Below are 7920 nucleotides of genomic sequence, written 5' to 3'. Positions count from 1 at the left end.
TCTCTTAAAATCATTCAACCCTATTTAAAGAATAGCCGAAACATACAGACAGATAGACAGATAAAAATAAAAAAAGTTATTTTGTTTATGTACCGTACATATTATATAAGCTTGTAGTAAATAGAGGCTATTTTAATATAACAAACAGACACTCCAATCATATTTATTTGTATAGATAAATAGCAATATGAACACAAAACATGTCAAGATAAGCGTAGAAAAAATAATAGAATTCCATAGTTATGTTTTATTATAAAAATGTCAAGTGTAATATGTAATAATATAAATTGTCAACGCAACGTAACATGTCAACTATATATGCCATCTCATTTATCATATGAAAAACTCGTACAACCGCAATGGACTATTTCCTGTGTATATATTCCAGTACAGTAAACATTATAGCAATTTATTATAGTTTAAAATATTTTATGTAAGTTGTTCGCGAAGTTTATGATATATTTTGTAATAATCTTAATGTTTTTTTGTCCCTGTAGACATTATAGTGTCAGAAGTTTCTAGTCCGTTGAAATACAATTGAATAAAAAGTAACATATTTCAGAGTGATCATTTTATTTACTATAAAATATATTTTTAAATACTGATGCTGCTATTAAACAAAAATATCGATTTACAGCGCATGCGCTATATAACGTGCGAAGTTCACTGCGAACTGTCAAACGCGCTAATTTCACAGCGAACAGTCAATGCGCAATGATTCCATGTTCTTTATATTTCACGAAATTTTTCAATCTTCTTTACAATTTTATAATTTTGTTTTCTATTAAAAAAATTACATTCTTAAAAGAATTCTAAATATATGTAAATTTATTTACCTTCAACTATGGAAACTACCTTCAGTTTAAAGATAAATTACCTGTTAAAAAGCTTGATTTCTTGAATAAGGTCAGCGGGTATTTTATACAAGGACAAATGCTTACACAAGCACAGGTCCGGATATATGCGGAACGCTGCTGCCACCATTGGGATTGCTCGGATAGCTATCAGCTCTAAGCTCTTGATTCTATTGAAAGACGTGCTGTTCGACTTAAAGGTCATAACGAGTTAGTGTCAAAAAAACTGTTCTGCTTTGAGTGCAGCCGGCGAATATTAATTCTGTCAGGTTTTGGGGGATTCCCTGTGGAACTTCACAGCCTTATCCCACCATCCCCGTTTCTATATAGGAGAAGTGGGAAGTTGACCCACTACCACTCTTAAACTGCGGAGTTTCATTGGAGACATATCAAACGTTTCGACTTAATTTTTCTGATCCGTATATTCTGAGTATAGAAGAATCTGACGGCTTACTTATTCCTGAGAATATAACCCAGGTGTCTCCATCTTTTTGTATATGTGCCTGCTGAGTCTGTGTGCTTTAAATCTTTTTATCAAGCCAATTAGTGATCAACGCTGACAAGAAATCGTTAAAAATATATATGTTAGGGGAACCGGAGAGAAAAGTCGTTTCTGTCGACATGTTTAACATAAAAACAGATAGATTTGTTACGGCTCTTGCATTGATTTTGTATACTAGGTGGCAAAAGGTTGTTGATAACAAAGGTGAATATATTGTTGATTTAACTTAAGAAAGCGATGTTACTTTTCCGGTTCCCCTAATCATTTTCCTATTGCTTTGTATAGAGTTATTATGGATGTTACAATTTCTAGTATGGCCTGTATATAATTTTGCATTGTAGCAACAGCCACACAGTTTATCAAATAAAGACATATGTTTTAAAATTGATAAAAAATTCAATGCTTGCGTGTATATACATTACGTAAACTCTATGTATCCAGGCAACAAGTTTTTCGCAATAAGCAGCATTAACACGCTACTAAAAAGTCCTATACGTGTCTTCCGTTGAAACTTTTCTCTTTATTGCGTTGTATAAAATGTATAGACCATTTTAATTGTACTAATTATCTTACAATAGAATTTTATTTACCTAACCATTTTCTTTCTTAACACGTTGATAAATATAACATTTTTCAAGTATTTATTGTACCTATTATTGCGAAATTTCATACTTTGTGATATAAAACCAGTGTGTGTTAATAGTGAAATATGGTCCCTTACTTCACGCTTCATTAGCAACCTCATTTTCTAAACGAACCTATAAGAGAGCTATGTTCGTGATCACTCTTCCATATATTACTAGAATTAAAGGAATGTTACCCATCGATGATCTAATTAAGATTGTCTGTTCGTCTTGTATCATGTTAATATAACCCCGTATAACACGTTATTAGATTCACATTTACTGCCCGCGGTAAATGAGGTTTAAATCAAAATATCGTCATAATTTGAACCAAATAAAATGTGATAAACCCTCGCGTTATATGAGGGAAACATTTTTATATAGTGAATTTCGCGTAGTATGAAAAATATTTATAAAATATACCGCGTTAAAAACTGTAAATTTGAATTTTTATTAGCGAGGTCGGAAAGTAATATCGTTTCTGTCGACATATTTTACATAAAAAAACGTCGACAAACAAGATATTTTTTTAAAATTAATTGTCTGTATTTAGCCACTATCTGCTCTATTACCAGATTTCAGACGTTATTTTTTTTAATCTGTATTTCGGAAACACGAGAATCCGTGCCATTGTTTTTATAATTACATGTAATATTTCTATATTGTTTTTCTAGTGTTTACAAGGCTAAGTAACACAAGTTTCTTAAACTATTTCTTAACTTAAATCTCAAACTATTTTAAAGTTAAGTAATTATTATATTTCTAATCAGTGGTCAATTCGAATAATGCCCACGTTTTACTGTTAACTAATTTAGAGGCTTCTTTAGAATTTTCAGCATAAATACGGTCATTTCGTTTGTTACAAGACAGCATAATTCTAATATTTTTTTCATACGTAAACAAAATGTTTCTGCTATCTCCCTTCGCATACCGCTTAAGTAGTTGTTTTTATTAGGGAGATCAGAAAGTAATGTCGTTTTTGTCAACATATTTTACATAAAAACCGATTGATTTTTACCGCTCCGGCATTAATTTATATACTAGATAGCAAAAGGTTGTTGATAACGAAGCTGTATGTATTGTTGATTAGAAATAAAAACTTGTTAAAAATGTTGTCGTGTTAATTTAACTTAAGATAGCGGCATTATTTACCGGTCTACCTAATATTTAACTCTATTTTACATCAAGACGAAAGAAATGAGAAGAAATCATTCTCGGAATGCTAAAAGAAAAAGTGTAAATGGCGCTATTATCGAATAAGGCGATTTCTTTCAGACAACCATTGAACGGACTTATTTACCTAAGAAAAATAGAGCGATCGGTCTTCAAATGATAGGAGTAGAATTATTATTGAAGACTTTGATAAAGTTTCTATCGAATCGAATAAAACAGATAATAAAATGATTGCAAATTATGTCTTTAACAAGATCAGTTGTCAATGTTCTACATTGTGATTGACGTTTCATGATATCTACTCCAGAACTTGAATGCCTCTGTAGGCTTGTGATCTTCGCGCTATATGCCATTTGAATTTGCCAAACCAATGTTATAATTGAAGAGTTTAATTTTATAATAATTTCTTTACAAATTTTGCTTTTCAGTAATTCTTATCTTGATACATGGAAATCATGTTCTACAAATGATTAAAAGTCAGGCTTATAGTAAATAAATGAACAAATTGTTATAGTCATTACTTGTACTTATTAGATGAAATTAAAGAAAATAATTTGACCAACAAATTGAGTCTATGGTACAAGCGGCGTCCAAAAAATTATCAATTCTTTCAGAGGTTTCGCGGTACAACTCTGAACAACTGCTTGATCTTTACACTGCCCAAGTTCGATCCTGTATTTAGTACTGCAGCCACCTCTTGGTGCAGCCAAATATTATCTAGAATCTTTGGACTCAGTGATCCGAAGAGACCGTTTGTTAATCGACAACGAAAAGCTCTCAAATAGCAGACCACACACCCTTGAGCATCGTCGTCGAATTGCCAGCTTATTGGTTTTTTTAGTATACACTTTGGAGAGTGCTCGAAGGCTCTTTTCGAACTGGTTGAGCCATTTCCATTCCTTTATCGGACTACTAGGCGCAGCCAAAAGTTTCATCCATACGTTGTTGACATATCCAAAAGTCGAACTTAACGGTTTGACAGCTCGTTTTTGGTGAGAGATGGAAAGATTTGGAACGACCTGCCTGGGTCTATTTTTCCTGATAGGTTGAACTCTGGAGCCTTTAAGAGTAGAGTGAACAGGCTTCTTCTGGATGGGCATGTACCACCTTTGTCTTCATCTACATTTTCCGGTGAGATGGAATACAAACACCTATTCCATAACAAATATATATAAAAAAATTAGTTGGATCGCATCGTGATATCTTAGAAAATTCTTTTACAAAACTTGACAACTTTAAAGGTCGTTCAATTAATTATAAGTTATAAATGTTTACTTCTCTAAATGAGATTTCTATTCTAACTTTACAAAATGAATTAGAGATAAATTATAAACTTTTTTAATATCACAGCGAATCCGTGCAGTGACCTAGCTGGCAATATCATTGTGCTGGTCAAGTTCTAACTTAAACTTGCTTATTTATTTATTTCTCATTGAATCAATTGTAGTTATATCTTCTGCTTTTCAATTAGCCGGGCTATGTCTATTTATATCAGTTCATATTCATATTTCCTACCTTTTAATTTGAACTTGAAGCGTAATGCCGAAAATAGTCTTCTCCGTGGTTCGTTGAGAGACCGTTAGCTTACAAACGAAGTCCAGAGTAAGATATCACGTTTCTTCTTTCGTTACTTGAAAGTAATCCGTCTGATAAAACAAACTGTTACCAACCCTTTTTCCAGTCCTCTAAACGGAATAATTTTTTTCTGGTTAAGGCACTCTGTGTTTGGCACTAATCGGTGTAACATAACTCCTGAAGATACCCCGTGGAGGGTTGAAACACGTGTTGAAAGTGATTTAAAGGTGGCAGTTGTGTAATTCGCATTTTTTGCCGCATGCGCATTTATCAGCGGGCGGTGCACTTTGTTGCACGACTACCACTGCATGTGCGGAAGTGGCTAAATATTGGTCCTTTTCTTACAAAGGCTTCAAGACCTTCGATTTGATTCTTATGTCCTCAACCGTGGCGTCCCCGCATTGGCATTTCGAGTTTGCTGAACAGCCAAAAGTTGCGGAGCTAAATCAGGCGAATACGTTAATTACGAAACGTATGTATGTATATAAATATATTACTTTCGTGTATATATATATATATATATATATATATATATATATATATATATATATATATATATATATATATATATATATATATATATATATATATATATAATGTATAATGAAAGTAATGTAAACATTATTTACAAAAAAAAAATTCTCAAAGGTTCTTTATGAAGATATATGAGTAATAAAAAACTTAATCTGCGAAAAGTTTCAAAATTAAAACTTCCCCTGTATCCCGGGGGTGAAGATTTTTTTTAATTTACGCGAATTTTGCAGCAATATACCTTGACCTTTGAACATTGAGCCTTTGTTATACTGAAAAAAAGAAACACAACTTTCGAAAGCTTTGATAAGCTCTTTCGATAAGTCAAAACATTGATACAAGGTTCAATTAAAATGTGTATTTATAGATAGACTACTCCCATGTTCGGATTGTTGATTATATTGACCAAATTTTAGATATGGCGTTGTTACACTGGCATATTTAAGATAAAGGTACGAAAAAGGCTTATTATTCAATATATATTTATTTATGACTAGAATCCTTGGCGTTGATATCCTTTGGTTATTTTGATTGTTTATTGATTTAGGCTATATCTGATGAACAGTATATGTCTAATACATTCAATGCAAGCCATAAGCCTCCTGAAAGATCGACACGATGACTAATGCCACGCTGCCCGCGTTTAGCGACTTGCCGCCACTTTGACCATGTCTTTGCTTCGCCTAGTCGAGGTCTTTTCACGCCGTATCTACTGACTAGTGGTCGTCACTCGAGAATCTTTCAGCCTCAACGACCATCGAGCAGTTATTAAAGCTAAGTTGTTTATTTAAGTCCTTCTGCGTATCTCATCATTTCTAATTCATCACGCAGTGAAACTCCTATTCCTCTCGTCCTTCATAGCACTCTACATTGTTCTCTGGTCGACCTTGAGGCCCGTAAGTAAAGTTTATAAATATAAAATTGTGTTAAACTTTATTAAAATATGTATAGATGTTTACGAAGCAGAGTAGAGTATAAAATAAAATATATTAATAATTAATAAATATATAACAAGTTGACGATCAATAAAATTATGTTAGAAGTTACAATGTTGTATAAATTAATTTTTAAGTTTATCCTTATGACGCTGAACAATTTAAACGAAAATATCACATCACCATGTATACTGGAGAATATTTATGTATTTGTTCCCTATAATTACCAGTTTTTTTATATATTTATTCACTCTTATTACAATCTTTGTACAGGTGGACTAAATCCCTTTAGGCAATCTCTACCAGTCAACCCTAGGTGAAGCAGAGATAATTAGTGGTCAGGTGTCCAAATGTTTTATAAAAGTTAATTAAATATATGGTTTTGATATAATACACACACATACACACACACACACACACACACACACACACACACACGCACGCACGCACGGCCACGGCCACGGCTGTTATCGAGCGTATCTCCATAGGTTCAAATACGAAGATTCCCCTGACTGTCCTAATTGTGTCGGAATGATTGAAGATGCAGAGCATGTCTTTTTCGTCTGCCCCCGATTTAACGAAGCCAGGAGGTCTTAAGAAGAAGGTGTAGGATGCAAAATCTATCCTGAAACTCTGATAGTTACAATGCTATCCTCGCCTTCGGCCTGGGAACTTACGAGCGCGTACTGTACGACGGTGCTGAAGGAGTTGCGTAAAATAGAGCAAGAGCGGAGGAAGTTGGCCTGAACAGCCACTCTATCAGAGAAAGCTGCGGCTAAATCCCCCCCGCGAAGTAATGCCTAACGGCCATGCCGTGGGGACCAGGGATACCGAAGAGAGAGGATTGTTTTTAGCCGGTATTGATCTAGATCGAGTCTGACATACGGGGCACCAACATCAGGCCCTATGATACGTAAAAGTTTTTTTAAACCTCTATAAAAAAAAAAAAAACGCACGCACGCACGCACGCACACGCACGCACACAAACACACACACGTACGCACACATATACGCACGCGCGCACACACACACTTACACACACACACACACACACACACACACACACACACATATATATATATATATAAATAAAATTCGCTGGTGTATATTTCTTATACGAGAGTTATGTTGCATCTTCCGCCAACAGGTCTTCAATCTTCTTTTTAAACATGTACCGGTTTGCTGACTTTAATGTCGAAGGGAAATTATTCCAAGACTTCTCTTTGGACAAGAAAAGAAAAATGAACATCAGAAGAAAAGAAACAAAAGAATGCAAAAATGAAGTCAGATTTGTACCAAGGATGAAATAGTAAAAGATTATCTGACATTCGTAGATTTCTCTAATGGTTTAAGACAAGGAATTGCAAGTATTTTTATTACACTATCCCGCTACAAAATACCAACCGCAGAATGTACAAGCTACAATCCAATTATTGTACAACAATTCAAGATTTACATTTTTGTACTTTAAAATTGCTCTTAAGAATAGAATGCTTAAACAAATTGTGTAAATAATTCACTACTAGCTTCGCCCGCGACATCGCGTGGAATTAAACTAAATAGAATATTTAGTTGATTTTTTTTAAAGATTTTTTTTTAAATAAAATTAGCCGGAGTTACTCCTTGTTACATTACCTACCTGCCAGTATGTCTTGTCAAAAATCGGTGCAGCCATTTAAGAGATAAGAAAAAGATATAAAGTTATATAATTTTGACATGTGTACCGT

Source organism: Battus philenor, unplaced genomic scaffold, assembly GCF_028537555.1.
Source record: "Battus philenor isolate CCGP_79_NKW_IND1 unplaced genomic scaffold, ilBatPhil1.0.hap1 SCAF_24, whole genome shotgun sequence".
Classification (NCBI taxonomy): Eukaryota; Metazoa; Arthropoda; class Insecta; order Lepidoptera; family Papilionidae; genus Battus; species Battus philenor.
The sequence above is the reverse complement of the archived record's forward strand: the minus strand, read 5'-3'. Positions refer to the sequence as shown.